At 39.9% G+C, this 15,434-nt stretch overlaps 1 long non-coding RNA gene across 1 annotated transcript; it reads left to right on the plus strand.

Moving 5' to 3' along the window:
* The first annotated feature begins 9,091 nt into the window (after nt 1-9,091).
* LOC129206141 (uncharacterized) lies at nt 9,092-11,343 on the plus strand. Its single transcript, XR_008577015.1, has 3 exons — nt 9,092-9,272; nt 9,860-9,909; nt 11,103-11,343. It is a non-coding gene; the product is annotated as an uncharacterized LOC129206141 (long non-coding RNA).
* Nucleotides 11,344-15,434: the final 4,091 nt, after the last annotated feature.

A 15,434-nucleotide genomic window follows, 5' to 3' on the forward strand; every position in this document is an offset into this window, starting at 1 on the left:
TAAATGGCAATGATGCATCTGAAGATAAATTCAACAAAGGCAAATATAAGTCCTTCATCTAGATGGAAAAACTCCATGCAACTGTACAGGTTGGAGGCCAAATGGCTGGAATGCAGCTTCCCGTCTCCCCAAAAAAAAGACCTGTGGGTCGTAGCGGACAACAAACTGGACACAAATCAGCAGTGTGCTCTTACAAGAGAGGAGGTCAAACACATACTGAGCTGTACTGGGGAGAGTGGAAGCAGGTCAGGGGAAGTGAGCCTTCTCCTCTGTTGCTCTAAGCACTACTACAACAACTTTGTTTCATAAAAGTCAGCAACCATTAAAATGCCTTACTACCTGTTAGTGAGGGAGATCCTTAGAGAGAGATTTGCCAGCATATAGAAGCATTCAAAAATATCAAGTGACTGCTGTCCAACTCCACACTCATCCATTACAATGAACAGAGGCCGTTGCTGATTACTAGCTTTGCATCTTTTTGTGGTTTTGGAGCCATTCTCCACCATTCATTAAGAGATGGAATTGAAGCACCTTTTTCTTTCTATTGAGGAATGCTGACACCAACTGAACAAAATACAAATTGATTAAGGGTTTGCCACTTCTAAGGGTTTACTTCAAAGACAAGCCAACAGCTTCAGTCATATTGCAGTGCATGCAGCGATAGAGTTGCTTGTATGCAGTAATTGAGTGTTACACTAAGTGCTTATGATCTCACAACTTTTTGTGAGCCAGAAAAACAGATTATAAATGCCAATGTGTGGAGATGACTGCCGTTGCATATGCCAGATTGTGCTCTTCCACCTGCAGCTGAATTCTCAGTGCTGGAATTCCTCCATTGCCTTTTCAAGCCAACCATGTCATGAAAATGGCTGCCAACGATCTATCCAGAGCTTGGCATGAGTCCTTGGCTGGGTGAGGAGGAAGAGGTTGGCCAACAGAGTAACTGAATGGAGTTGAAATATTTTTTAACTCAGCAATCTGATCTGTCTGCTTATGAAGAAAGAATTTTATTTTGCTGTTCCTACAGGAAATAAACAGACTATTTTGAGTTTAGCTACATTATCTGTAGCAAATTCAGTTTTAGCACACCTAAAAACATGGACTAGAACTTCCATGTGATGCTCTGGAATCAGTGTTATGATGGTCACAGTTGAATGTGTCAGCCACCAATAACTACAGTGTTTCCTTGGGATATGGTCAACAATCAATTTCACTGGCATCTTTTTTTGAAAGAATTTCCTGAGCGCTATAGGTTTCTATACAAAATAGCTTGAACTGATTTTTATTGTCACCGTTAACATTCATTTCAACAGCCTCTGCTGTTTCTAAGAATCTGTGATTCTGCTGTTTCTCAACTATCTGCACGTCACAATTACTGAATATGCTGTATGTGATGTTAGAACTGCCTTCAGTTCTGGTAAGTTCAAGGGCTTTCCCAAAAGCAACCTGATTTGACTGTTACTACTGCATCATGCCTCTTCCATGGAAACAGTCTGATCAACTGAGTCAGAGATGTTTAAAAAGGATTATAATAGGCTGACTCCTCATTAATCAGCGTAGTTACTCTTGTCCAACTACAGGAGTCAGCCCAGATGAGCTAAACTTGGGACAGGTCAAGCCAAAAAACAGTCATCTCAACCCTGCTCTGTCTGAAAATTGTGATACAGGTAAAAATAAGCTGTGAAGTTGTCATTTTACTTCATTTGTATTTGCAGAGTGAACCAACTCAGAATTGCAAGAATCTGTGAAACTGGACCAAATTAAGTTCCTTTAACACTTATTGATACAACCTTGTTAAAGTTCATTGGAGACTACTTAGATGGAAGGAACACTTCCGAAGTGTCAAGCAACATACAAAAAGATCACAGCAGAAGTGAGTGCACACTGACAGATGACTATATTATCTGTCATAGAACGGTTTGGGTTAGAAGGGACCTTAAAGATCACCTAGTTCCATCCCCCCCTGCCATGGGCAGGGACACCCTCCACTAGACCACATTGCCCAAAGTCCCATCCAACCTGGCCTTGAACACTTCCAGGGATGGGGCCTCCACAACCTCTCTGGGCAACCTGTTCCAGGGCCTCACCACCCTCACAGTAAAGAATTTCTTTCTAATATCTAAATCTATCCTCCTTCAGCTCAAAGCCATTACACCTTGTCCTATTGCTCCATGCCCTTGTAAACAGCTTTCAAAAAAAAAAAAATCTGTAGGGGAAAGTTATTTGGTAATTGCACAAAGGGAGATCATAGGACAAGAGGCTGTTTGTGATACTCTGTTGGTATGCACAGGAGTGTTTTGTTGCAGAAAATGTTAATGAATTAATGAATGTTGTTCTTTCTTCTCTCTACTACTACAGCAGCAACTTGAAATACAGGAGGGCCTCATTCATCATTTTTTTTAATATATTATGTTGGTGATACTCCAAGTTCATATTCACTTGCTCTTAACTGCATCAGTTTGTGTCATGCTTCTCAAGCATAATAGGGAAAGAGAGATAACATATAACAAGTAGAGTAATGATGTGAAAACATTGCATTAATTCAATTATTATTTAATTTATCATTTAATGCCTTCAGTAGGTTTTACAGAAGATGGGATCAATAGAAAGAGAAAGGTATTAGGAAAGATATCTGGAAGAAGAAATGTGGTTGTCAGAGCAGTCAGAACCTGGGTGACAAGTTAAGTGTGAAAAGCATGTAATATGAGACTAAGATGACAGACCTTTTATGTTTTGCTGTTGAGCTAATAATTGATGAAAAAAAAAAAAAAAGGAGGAATTACACAGGCCTTCTAGGATCCAATTAGCTGTATAGACACATTGCTGGTTTGGTGGGACTGATACCAGCTCCTTTGCTGGTATATGTTTGTTTGCCAGACCTGCTTGAGCCCTTAAGTTCAGGCTTGTACTAGAAGCTGGGGGAGGGAGGAAGGGTGAACTGCAATACTTCTGGGGTCTGGGCTAGTAAGAATAAGATTTTGGTGGTTCTGAGAATCCCCCATCAATTGTCACCGGCCCTGTACTGACTTCTGAGGCTTCTTAAGTGTTAACCGCAGTTCCTAGCATGAGCTAACGTTCTTTCTCTGAACTTAGCTTGCTAAATTAGTTTTGACATAGAATATTTAATGTACAAACAGTCTATAAAATGTTAATGAAAAATGGTCTCTTTTCCATAAGATTAACAAACCCAGGCAAAACTACCAAACACTGTGCAGCTGTATCTAAGCTGAATAATATGAGCCCTTACAACAAACTTCAGTGCACAAATGAAATTTCTCTAAGAGTTTATTGATTTTTCCCATTATGACACAGTGCATATGGTTCAATTCATTTAATAAAGTTTTATATAAAAAGAAAAATAACCTATAATTGTTCCATTAACTGCCAGAAATTAATATTACCTCTGTAGAAGGAAAGTCCCCTCAGTTTCATTCTTGACAATTCAGCCCCAGAAATCAGTAATTTATCTTCATTTCGTCTATGCACCTTAATCAAAACCAGACAATGCAACTACTTAAAATTATTTCTAATTTAATGATATGCTTTTAAAAAAGGATATTTCATATTAGTGATTTCTTATGATGGGAGGAAAAAAAAAATCACTCTGTAGCCTTTCAGGAAACAAAGTATACAGATAACAAATCTCTTGATCATATTTTTCTTTTCACAAAACTTCATCTATGAAGTGTTTTGAGAATTAATATGTAATCCATTCATCTGAGTAATGCCATAATGGAGGTCTGTTTTATGTAGCCTCGCCATAACATGCCTATGAGTCCTCAGAAAACACTAGAAGATCCCTACCTTTGCAAACATGGGACCAAGTTATTAATATTTTTGCTTCTAATTATAAATAAGTGGGTTTTCTTCTTTAAAGCCTGTAGAATTTGGACCATATGAAAGCAAGAAAAAAATAATAAAGTCATAAAGTTTACCAAGAAAGAACCATCCTGTAACCTTTTTTGTCTTTACAGGAGAAAACTAAATTAGACTTACAACTAGCTTCTTACCCTTTTTCATTTTCATGCATGTGATATAAGGTTTCCTACAATGAAGGATATTTCTATGTAAAATTTTTTTTTTGTCCACAGTAAAACATGTATGCTACAACTGTTTTGCTAATAATGTGTAATACGGTATTTTTTCTCCTCTTTGTTTAATTTCCAGTAAATGGTCACATTAACTGTTAAACAAAATGATATGAAAAATCATAAAACAAAGAAAACACAAAAATAATCCCCTGGAATAGGTAAGTCTATGTATACCTCAGGTGAGTTTTGCATAAGAAAGATTCAAAGAATGCATGCACATCTTTGCCACTGACTCACTGGAGGTGATAAGAGGAGTAGGAGTTCAGAAACATGACTCTAAATGCCAAAGCTACCATCCATCTGATATATCACACCAGGTTGGCCATATATCCTCGCTGAAGCTCAGGAGTGCTTCATGGCTTACCCTGGGGTCCTGATGCAGTGATCACTCAGAGCTGGCTGGAGCATGCTGTATATCCGTTCTGGTCCTCTCTTCTTTTTCCAAGAGTAAAGGTGTCAAGAAGGAGCTGGTATGCATCTGGATTTTATCATAATATAGGGCAATATGTTCAATGTTTTCCTTTTAAGCACTTCCAGAAACAGCTAGTTATGTATAGCTGGTGAAGAGATAAAGATGAGTTACAGATTGACTTTGATAAGATAAAACGAACTATTCTCATGGTATATGATATATTCCAGCACCATAATGCTGGAAAATAGCCCAAACCAATGAGTCCTGGGAGCTGCAGTTTCATTCATTCAGCCCAATGCTGCCAGCTCCAAACCAATGCCTAGTGGAGGCTATGTAAGAAAACCATTTTGTCACACTACCCAGTTTTGTGAGTAGCATCAGAGGAGGTGGGGCAAAATTTTGTGCTGACCTTACCTCACCACCCCTGCTACTCATAGTTCAGATACTCCTATTAGATAATGTAAAATCATAAAAGCGGAGGAATCTAAACGACCTGATAGACTGAAAGAGATTGTCTCATCCATCTGTTTTTCTCATCTCTTGTCAAGGTTGTCTAACTTGTTCTTTAAAGACCTCCAAAGATGGGAACTTCCCAAATAGTGTTATATGCTACTTCATGGGTTTTTTCCAATATTTTTTGTTTCTTTTTTTTCACTGTCATTCAAACTTGTCAGCCAGAGCAATGAAAAAAGTAATCCTCTTCCTTTTTACAGCTTTTGCTATAACTGAATATTTTTGTTATGCCTTCTCTCAGTTGTTTGGTTTTGTTCTGTTGGTTTTTTAAGCGGAGCAACCCCATTTTCTTCAGCCTTCTCTCATGTGTTATATTTTCTTCGCTTATATTTATATTTGGTGTTCTGTCCAGAGCCTCTTCACTTGGCCTACTTCTTTCTTGAAATGTGGTGCCCAGCACTGAACAACTACCGCTTGCTCTAAATAGCCTGGAAAGATAGATTGTCATTGTGCTTTTGCTCTGATTGCACATCTTGTTACGTTGCATGCCTTTTTCAAAGCAGCGTGGCCCTGTCGGCATGCAGCTTGAACGGCATGTGTCTTCTCTGCAGAACTCAGCCAGTGTTTCCTCCCTCCTGTTCACTTTTTCAACACAAGATGTGAGTCATGTAGTTACCCCTATAAAATATTGTCTTGTTTTCTTAGACTTTCAGTTATCCAATTTGCCATTCTAAATTGCCCCCTCCTCCAGAGTATTGGTAAAAGCTGTCAAGATAACCTGTTCTGGAAATATTTTTTTACTCCATCATTCTACAGCTGCTTATGGTGATGATGTCCCTTTTTTGTAGCTTTGTTCAAAATTTTGAAACTGGTAATGGAACACTTTTTTTGGAATTCACATCTTTTTTTTTTTTTTTTTTTTAATACTGCAACTGAAAATATCCCTGTATATCCTAGAAGTCAGATAGGTGTTTAGCTGAGCTTTTGGGAGCTGATATTGCAAAGCACTACATCTTGGCAAGAAGCCTCCTTTGGAAGGTGTTAACATATGACCTGTTCTGGATTTTGGTGATGGAGAGAGAACTCTTAACTAAGAGACACCATATTGTCATAGTTGTGTAAGATACTGTCTGAATTTAGTCACATCTACATAGACAGTGCAGCCTTCAGTGCTAAGCTCATGGGACACTATGACTACCTCAGATTAGGTGCTTAAAATTAGATGTTGTAGTATTTTTCCCTCTGTGCCCCTAAGGTCGTGTGAATGTAACTCATCTCATCTAGTTTCAGCTGCCTGGGAGCTAAAGGTGTCTACTTTAAGCTACATGTCTAAAATCGCACTGTAGCCAGGGGAACCCTCCAGAGGATCATTCATCCTTTCTCACTTTTAACTGACTTCTTCCCTAGACAAGCTTATTATATTTTCTTAGGCACTCAAGGGGCCTAGATGACTCAGATTGAGACTGGTAACATTAGACAGGATTAACGTAGGCTTGCATTTGAGGTTATTCATATGTGAAGCTAGATAATTATACTTCATGAGGACATTTAAAGCCTAAATGGTGCTACTGAATGGACTCAGTTGATAATGTATTTTAGAAGTGTGAAGGTAAATCATAAAAGAAGGAAGGTATGAATCTTGTACCTTTAGGCACACAAAGACTTTTTGTCTTGCTTTTGGAGATGATCCATGAAATGACAATGAACAGAAGAGCCTCCTGGTAAAATGAACAACTCATGCATTCTACTGTGCAAAAAATTTGTGTGCAATTAATGGAACAATATGATATGGCTCTACACGCTGGAGCAAGTTTTGCAAAAGTATATTAGGTGACTTTTGTTGTCTTTTCCTTTTGTGGGATTCTTCAGTCTACCAGAACAAGGTTATTTTAGTGAAATTAAGCTTTAAGCAGCTCATTTTTGTTTGCATGAGTTGAATTCTGTTCTGCATTCTGTGTATCGGAAGATTCTTTTATCTGATTTTTTGTTTTAAATCTGATTTAATATCTTTTAAATCAATGACTTTCAGAGAAAGTAGTAAAATAAAGCACTGGTAATTTACGGATGGTCAGAGGAGTGAGAAGAAAATGGGACATGAAAAAAAGGAGAAATAATGACACTATAATCGTTCCTGCTATTAGGGGTTAGTATACATACTAACTTGTGCCAGTTATGTGGTGTTGATACTGAATTAAAAGAAAAGTTGTTCATTGAAGATCTGTGAACAGAAAGAGAGGTTTGACTGGTTTTTTACACGGAAAAATGCTGCACCATGCAAAAAGAGCTACATAAGTTCTTAAATAAATGATTGTCTTAGAACTGTCATTACTCCATCTAATAGGAGTTTTATTTTTCATATTTATTACTTTTCTGCATAGTGGAAGATGATAAATAAGTTTCTGAAATTGGGAAATAAGCTACACTTTTTATCAAGTATTATTTATGAAAATATGCTTTCCTGGAGACATAGTAAAAGTGTGAACATAAAAATACCTGTTTATCTCATATTGACATGTGCAGAATAGGGTAGGCTGAGCAATCTCATCCCTATACATTATGCACATTTTTAGAATTATTTTTTTTCTTTTATGGAATTAATCCTAGCAGGTAGTGGATTCCAGAAGAGAAATGAGAATCTTAAATGAGCAGAAAAATAAAAGAACACTGATCACATGAATATTTATGAAAATTATGATTAGAGATAGCTTTTAGGTACAAAAATTAAATTACATCTTGATACAAATTTACTAAAAATGTATAGATGTTTCTCAAGATATCCCTGAGTGTTCAAAGATGTGAGTAGTCAAATATCCACATCATTCTCTCTAACTTGGAGAGTTTGGGCTATCCCAAAGATCAATTTTTTTCCTTTTTTTCTCCCCCCCTCCCCAATAAAATATTTTGAAATTAATATATACCTTCTATTTCCAGTCTGTTACATCCTATGAGACAGTCATCGGCTTCTGTGCAATGAATCTAGGGTATCTCATTTGAACAAACTGGGAGCAGGAATGCAAGATCAATACGTTAGGTTACAATAGATAGTTGAAACTTGTGATACTGTTTTTTTGATGTTTCTTCAGTTGGGAAAGGCACCGTTCACTTTCTGTATTTATATTCCTGCTCTGATGTTTTCTCCCTTCAGAATTCCTAATCTCTTCAGTTCCTTTCCCTCTTTTCTTTGAGGGAAAAAAAAAAAAAAAAGTCTGGCAGTTGGGATAGCAAAAGCTTCAGACACACACTGTGAACATCTGGGAAAATTGACAGTAGAGTGTTGAGTCCAGCAGCCAAGTCGTTGGCCAAGTCCTTTGCACTGCAATTGCTGGGTTATCTCTGTCCTTGGAGACCAACATTAAGTGTCTCTTTTTTTTAAGAGAATTGGTAGAAGTATCATCATGGAAGCATTTGCTCATCCTTTCTGACACTCTACTGAGTTCAACGAAGGCTTGGAAGAGGTTCAGAACAAACGCTGTAACAGGAGACTTTTTGGTCCGTGTTCTGCCCAGCTGTGATTCTGTCCCCAGGCCTGATGTAGCGGTGGCACCAAGCGCACACTGTGTTTGTTGATCCTCAGCTGTTCTTCATTTCCCCACACAGCTGTGGGAGTAGTTCTTATGCTGGCATAATCTTTTGCCAGAACTAAAACCAATTCAAATCTTCACCCTGAAGTCTGATATTTTTTGTCTGTATTTGTCCCCTTCTATATCTTTACCTGTTTTGTGGTTTTTTTTTTTATTTTCTATCAGAATCATTGCTTACCATAAAAATTGCCATTGCTCTAGTTTATCTCAGAAAGCAATCTAAGTTTATTGCCTTACAAAAAAATTGCAGATTCTGGGGGCTTAAGGCTTTCCTGAGTAGCTTGTCTTAGCACCATCATACAACTAAAACCAGGCAAAACGGGGAAAAAGCACAAGGCAAGGAAGATGTTTTGCTTCTTGCCTTCTACCACACCACACTGCCACCAGCATGGCTAAGTGATCAAATGAGATGAGTTTGTAGATGAAGAACAGCTGGTAGTAACTAAACCAGAGGGAGACAGGAGAACACTTGCAGAAGCTTGATCTCAGGAAAATTGTGTCTTTGTTTATTTCTTTTCTGATTTTTGCAGGTCTTTTTACATTACCTTTCCATCAGGTTACGTAGTTGTTATGCAGCAAATCAGAGGTGATCACAACACTTGATTAAAAATAATGAATCTAACCATGATTTTTTGGACGATAAAGAAGTAAAATTGAAAAGCCTACAGGGGAAACGCAAGAGCGCTGTAGAGACGCCAGCAGGGAAGAATGCGGATCAAGCCACAGAAATGGCAGGTGAGCAGCCTGTCTAAGTTTCACAAATTTTACCACACTGTACTGCAATCTGACTTGGGTTAGGTATTTCTTAATGCCTGCACAGTGCTGCGAGGGCGCACGCTTTATTTAGCGTGGGTTGTACCCTTTGGTAGGATAATCTCTCTGCAATTTAACTGATATCGAATCTGGTTTCCATAAAATCAAAGCTATGAAAGAGAATTTAATTATTTGTGTCAGGGCCCTGGGAGGCCCAACTGCCCCTGCACACTCCCCAGGGCTCCCCCCGCCATGCGCGCAGCCCAGGACCCGCTTCAGCACCGTCTGCCCCCGTGTCCGCGGCTGCTCTGCAGCTGGCCCAGGGTTCCCCTGCAGCCCCAGACCCCCAGCGAGCTGCCAGCCCACGCTGCACCCTGCCAATCTGCGCTGTTACGATTTCCCCAAAAGATAGGATTTCCCCCCCACCCCCTTAAATTAATCTCAGGGAAGTATTCAGAGTCTCCTATCTCTCTGAAACTTCTGTCTTACTGCATCGTACTCTGAAATATAGTACCTGGAGGCACTTGATGCCTTCAAATACAGTAATGCCTCTCTTCTTCATTCCTCAGAGCTAAAGACCCAGAACCTTTAAATGTCCCCAGAATGCTCCTTTCACACAGTAAGTGAAAATACTTTTAAAAGCCTGTTTTTATGATACAGTTAGATATAGTTACAAGCAAGGATTGAAAACATTACCAAACTTAACTCTTAAATGGTGTTTTTCATTGGTGGTCTTTTTAATGGTGTCAAGAGGATAAGATAAAAGTAAAGGTACAGGGAATAAAACTTTAGCTTTTTAATTTTGATAATTATAGATAAGTTTAATTATGCTAAACTGTCTACCTATTCTGAGAGATACATCTGGAGTACTGCAACTACTGCTAAGCAGAGTGAAAATATAAAGGGAAAATTAAATAGGGGCATAAAGAAACTGAAGGTTCACATTATGGTATTAGTGTGAATGGCTAAATCACAGGATATTTTAGAGGTGAAGAAAATAACACAGATTTATTAACATATTTCATACAAGTAGTAGTAGTCTCATTTACATGAGTATGAGTATTTACTGCGTGTAACTGGCAACATTCCACAAGTTCTATTTCATGTGATGCACATCTACGCCATATTTCACAAGTACTGGTAAAGATCCAGTATGTTTGCCTGGTTTTTTTTCACCTATCAGAGCATACAGATATGTTTATAGTCAGAAGTCTGTCAACCAATTATTTGGACTTTAAAAATACAAAATTGTCCATCAAAGCCTCCTAAAAACTGCCCTGGTTTAAATTAGCTCCTATGAAACCTGCAACTGGCCTCACACTCTGCTGGTTCTCTGCCCTCTGCTAAGAAATGGGCCTTCTCGCATCCCAGTTTATCCAAAAGTCTGACAGATCTGGGTGCATCAGAGAAGAGATGCAGCTTTTAGGCATCTAGGGGATGCTAGTGAAAAAGCTGGATACTGCGTCCCTCTTTTATGTACCAGCAAAGCTCCAGCTCAGATGTGGTCACCCATAGATGTGACTGTAGGTAGGTTATCACCAGGGCTGAGACGAACTGACTCGTTGTGCATCTCTGCCAGCAGTCTACGAGCGCTCTGTGAATATTTCATTCAATTATTTTATTTTGAGATTTTTAGTTTGTTTTTGCAAAAACTCCTTGACCGTGTCTTATAGACTGTTCTTAACAGTATACTTGACTCTTATCTCTGCAAGCGGACAACTGAAACATCTTGCTAAAGTCTCTTGTCTTTACAGTTTCTTGTTTAAGTTCTATCTTAACAATTCCAATGCCTTTTTCTTTACTTTTTTCCAGACTTCATACGAAAAAGCCCTCCAGCTGAGTTATGCCCCTTCGTCATGGAATTCACACCCCACCCCCTCCACTGACGCAAGCTTTGGAGAGCAGCTCTATGGAGGGTAACCTAAGTGCTGCCTCCAGAGCTAAGTGTGCTGTCCTTGCTTGTTATTGTAACATTGATATACATATCTCCCTTTCCTCATTTGTTATACCCTAATGTCATTAGGACAAGCCTGCAGCAATTTTAAAAGCTGGCTGCACAACCTCTTTGACGTCATTACAGAAAGGTCTCGACTGCAGACCCTGCATATACTGTCTGTGATATAGTGTATAAAAATCCATGTCAGTGCCGGCTCTGGGGGAGCACTGGAAATGATTCAACTGTCTGGAATGGGCAGATGGCTGCTATCAAAGTTTTATTATCACCATCATTATTATTACAGTGGTTTGTGATACATATTGAACTTTCAGACTAGTGTTAAAGCTCAAGTATTTGAGCAACACTTTCTGAAATTCAAATCTTTCAAATCCTTTCCAATCTGAATCCAAAAAGCAGGAGTAAGTTTAAAGCTAATTAGACAGATTGCTTGGTTCCACTTCCAACTTTCAGAATAATTATCTCAAAATTCTTGTTCTCGTGTAAACACAACTGTTAACTATTTTTAATTGCCTTGATTTATTGCAGAACTTAAATTCAGTACATGTTGAATGTTCATCAGGGTGGAAAAAAAAATTGAGTTAGTTAAGGGTGCATATGGATTGGATTGTCTACCATGGCCTCTGTTTGGAAAAGCTTATAGTTAACCTAGGCTAATAGATACTGCCTGCTGGAGGCATCCTCTATAACTAAGGATATTGAGGAACATAGGATTAATTGATATAGGTTTCTTTTAAACAAATGAACTTGCAATGTGAGTAGATTTGCTGGGAATACTCTAAGAGTGACATCTTGTTTTTATCTTGCAGCTGCTGCCTCCATTCTGTTGGGTGTATGGGCATTTCACCTCTCATTATTTTCTTCTGATACATCAGCAGATGGCTGAGGCTTGTTCTGGTTCATCCTGGTAGTGGTTCAGACTGGATTACGCTGGTTTTCTGTCACTGCTTTGTACTTTGGTTTTGTCTCCACTGCTGTCCCGTAGCTCACCCGTGTGAGGTGTGCATAAACCACCTCTGCTCGTGCCTTGGCCTTTTGTGATTCCTTTTGTGGTTGTATTTAGTCAACAACCTGAATGCAGTGGCTTTGGCTTTTGGATTCTTTGTTCTGGTCAGATTTCCTATTTAACTTGGTGTGCTTTTCACTCTGCAACTGGCCTGTCAGCAGAGGTCCCCTCAGCAGAGGGGACATGTTAATTCAATGGCATATTAATTTCTGTTTCCAGGAAGGCCAGGATTACTAAGCAGACATCTTCTCCTGTTTGTTTTGCCTTCACCATCAACCTCTTTTCCTCCACATAGTGATGTCTCGGGCAAGGTATCTAGTGGGCATACTTTCATTTCTTATTGACTTAGAGCTAGTTTGTATCACAGTTATCTCCTCTTCTTAACATCATCTTCTCCAGTACCTTCATAATGCCCTGGAGTCCTTTTCAGTGTCAGGGTCAGTGTCAGAAGCCCTGTCATGCACCTGAAATTGCTCTTCTAGCCTAAGTTGGGTCTGATATGCGCTTTCACAGAGACAAAGGGAAATAAAAACAGTTTTCATTCCTCCTCTTCCTAAGTCTGGGTCTATTCTGTCTTCTGTAACAGAATTTTGTATCCAGATAAGTATAACAGTAATTACATGCGTCATTACACTACCCTTCCTCTATGCTATAGTGGTGAAAAAGTCCATTGCAAATAAAATAGTCCTTCTGATTTTGAAGGGGGCAAGGAAGGTAGCTCTATTACCTGACTGACTAGAGTTGCTGTGCTCTGCATTCAGCACATTCACTTATAAACGATACTGAATGAAGTTTCCCCCTAAACCAGCTTTTCCCAGGCATTGATTGCCACCAGTGACAGAAGCTGCAGTCTGTAATGGATCTAGAGGTCAGCTTCCAGTGACGCAGTTTCGAGGAACATGAACAGTCTGAGCTCCAGAAAATCAATCACAGGGAAACAGCTTCCAGTTTGTAACCAGCAGAAGTGGTGGCAGCGGTGGGGCATTGCGGGGCATTACCTCACAGCTTGTGAGCTAAGTGTCTTTTCCAGAAGAGCAGGGTCAATCCCTTCACAGCTGTTTGGACGCTGTCACCTGTAATCAGAGATAGCTGAGCTGCTAGAAAGTTCCTGTGAGGAAGGACTAGTGATTGCCGTGAATGTTTCCTTTTCCTCTGTCATCCTCTGGAAAGATACTCCTCTTTATACCTGGCTTTCGGCAGAATCGGCTGTGTAACTCTCAGCGGTGCCAGAGTTCATCTCCTTCTGCTGTTTGGGGAAACTCACTGTGTCTCAGCCTCGTTCCTCCCCTTTGCTGCCTGCAGAGCATGGCTCCGTAGTGAAGGTCACAGGCACCACACATCTCAAACCGGGAAGGAAAGAGAAGTGTGTGTTACTCACTATTCCAGATGCCACCGCTCTCAGAATCATTGAACGTATCACACTACATTTAAGTGGAAAGGAATCTCCTAGGAGATTTAAAATAACCTAATCACCAAGTGAAGGCAAGTTTAGTGAGCCTACATCTGTGGTGTTTTCAATTAATATGCCTAGCAACCTGGAGTGGTTTGTCCAGGAAGCTGTGTCTGTATCGCCTGAAGTTTTTCTCAGACTCTACTCCCACTTGATAGCAGGCACAAAATACATTTTGCTGACATCTTTCATATACATTCTCTTGTCTTCCCCCAATAATTAACATGACAGATAGTGGCACTGAGAGATAAAATGGCCCATGTAGACTAATTTACACAGTGCTTAGGGTTCAATGGATAGCTTACAAAAATATGTGTCCTCTCTCCTACCCCGTCACCTAAAATATTCAGCCTGACTTGGATCCCTACCATGACAGCTTACTTCTATGGTTGTGCAAGTATAAGCTACTTGTCAGATGTGTATCTGACCTTGCTTTCAGAGGAAAATGAGGCTGCAAGGAGATTTGCAATCAAAACCGGTCAATGATGAGATGAAACTGCATAAGAAGAATTGACTCAAAAGGCTAAATGAACTCAGATTAGTTGTGTAATGCTGGAACTGGCCTACTAACCGCACCCAAGCTAGTCCACTAGCAGCTAGTTCAGGAAACTCCTTGCTCATTTCTGGGACAACTGGCTTTTGACACACCTTCATAGGATGTGCACGGAGTGGCCAGCTTTCCACACCCTCTGAGCTGTATGCCCAAATCTTCTTATGATCAAGACCACAGACATATATTTCTTGAGCTATGAGAGGGTGATCTGGAGGAGACTTTCACAAGCAAGAGATGATGTTAACTCCTGAGAGGTCCCATCACTGCACTCAAGAGAAGTGTCTGGCGTGCGGCTGAGTCCCACAGCAGGCTGGCAACGTCTGCCTTGGCAGCTCCTTCTGGCCCACCTGCCCTCATAGCTGGGGATGTGGATTGCCAAAACTGTGCTGCTCTTGGTGATGGCAAAGCCATGTTTAGACTGCTCGTAGACAGCATCTGCTTTGGCGGCAGCAGCAGTGGCTGGGTCTCCTAGAGAAAAGAGATCTCCCAGCGAATGCAGAAGTGAATGAAAAGGGAATTCTTTTCTGCAGAGGTCATATCTGTGCCAGGCAGGTTAGCTCATAGCCTAGCCATATCCAGCGAGTGGTACCACTGTGCAGGGCTCCTGAATTCCAGCCCTCAGTCAGCAGCCTGTTTCTTGATTGCTCATTCATCTCCAAAGACCGCTATGGTGGGCTGGAACTGGGACAGACCATTCAGATTAATTCGACTGTGAGCCTGGAATCTACATGATCTGAGTTAAGTGTGTTCTTGAAATACATTTGGCCCAGATCAAAGGGAAATAAAGCAGAGTTTGCATATTTTGCTGTGGGATTAGAATCAGAGAAATCTGAACAAAAACAGAACAGGATTTTTTTTATATGTTTGGATTTTTATTTTTTCATGGAAATCCTGACAGAGTGGTTCTTTCCTATTCCTTTAAAAAACATTGGCATTTGACCTATTTTCTTCTCAGGTTTACCTACATACAGCATTTTCTGTAGCTCAGGAGAATATGTCAGCTGCAGACAAGAAGAAAAAAAGCATTAGCCTCATAAAATTACAATATGGTCTCTGAGTCTGGCTGGTGACCATGCTCTAAAAGCAACAACAGTCAGGACACAGGGTCAGTTGTGAGAGACACTTAGTATTCTCAGACCGGGTCACATAAAGAAAATCATTGCTTTATGAACAATGAAAAT

Source organism: Grus americana, chromosome 1 (assembly GCF_028858705.1).
Source record: "Grus americana isolate bGruAme1 chromosome 1, bGruAme1.mat, whole genome shotgun sequence".
Taxonomy (NCBI): Eukaryota; Metazoa; Chordata; class Aves; order Gruiformes; family Gruidae; genus Grus; species Grus americana.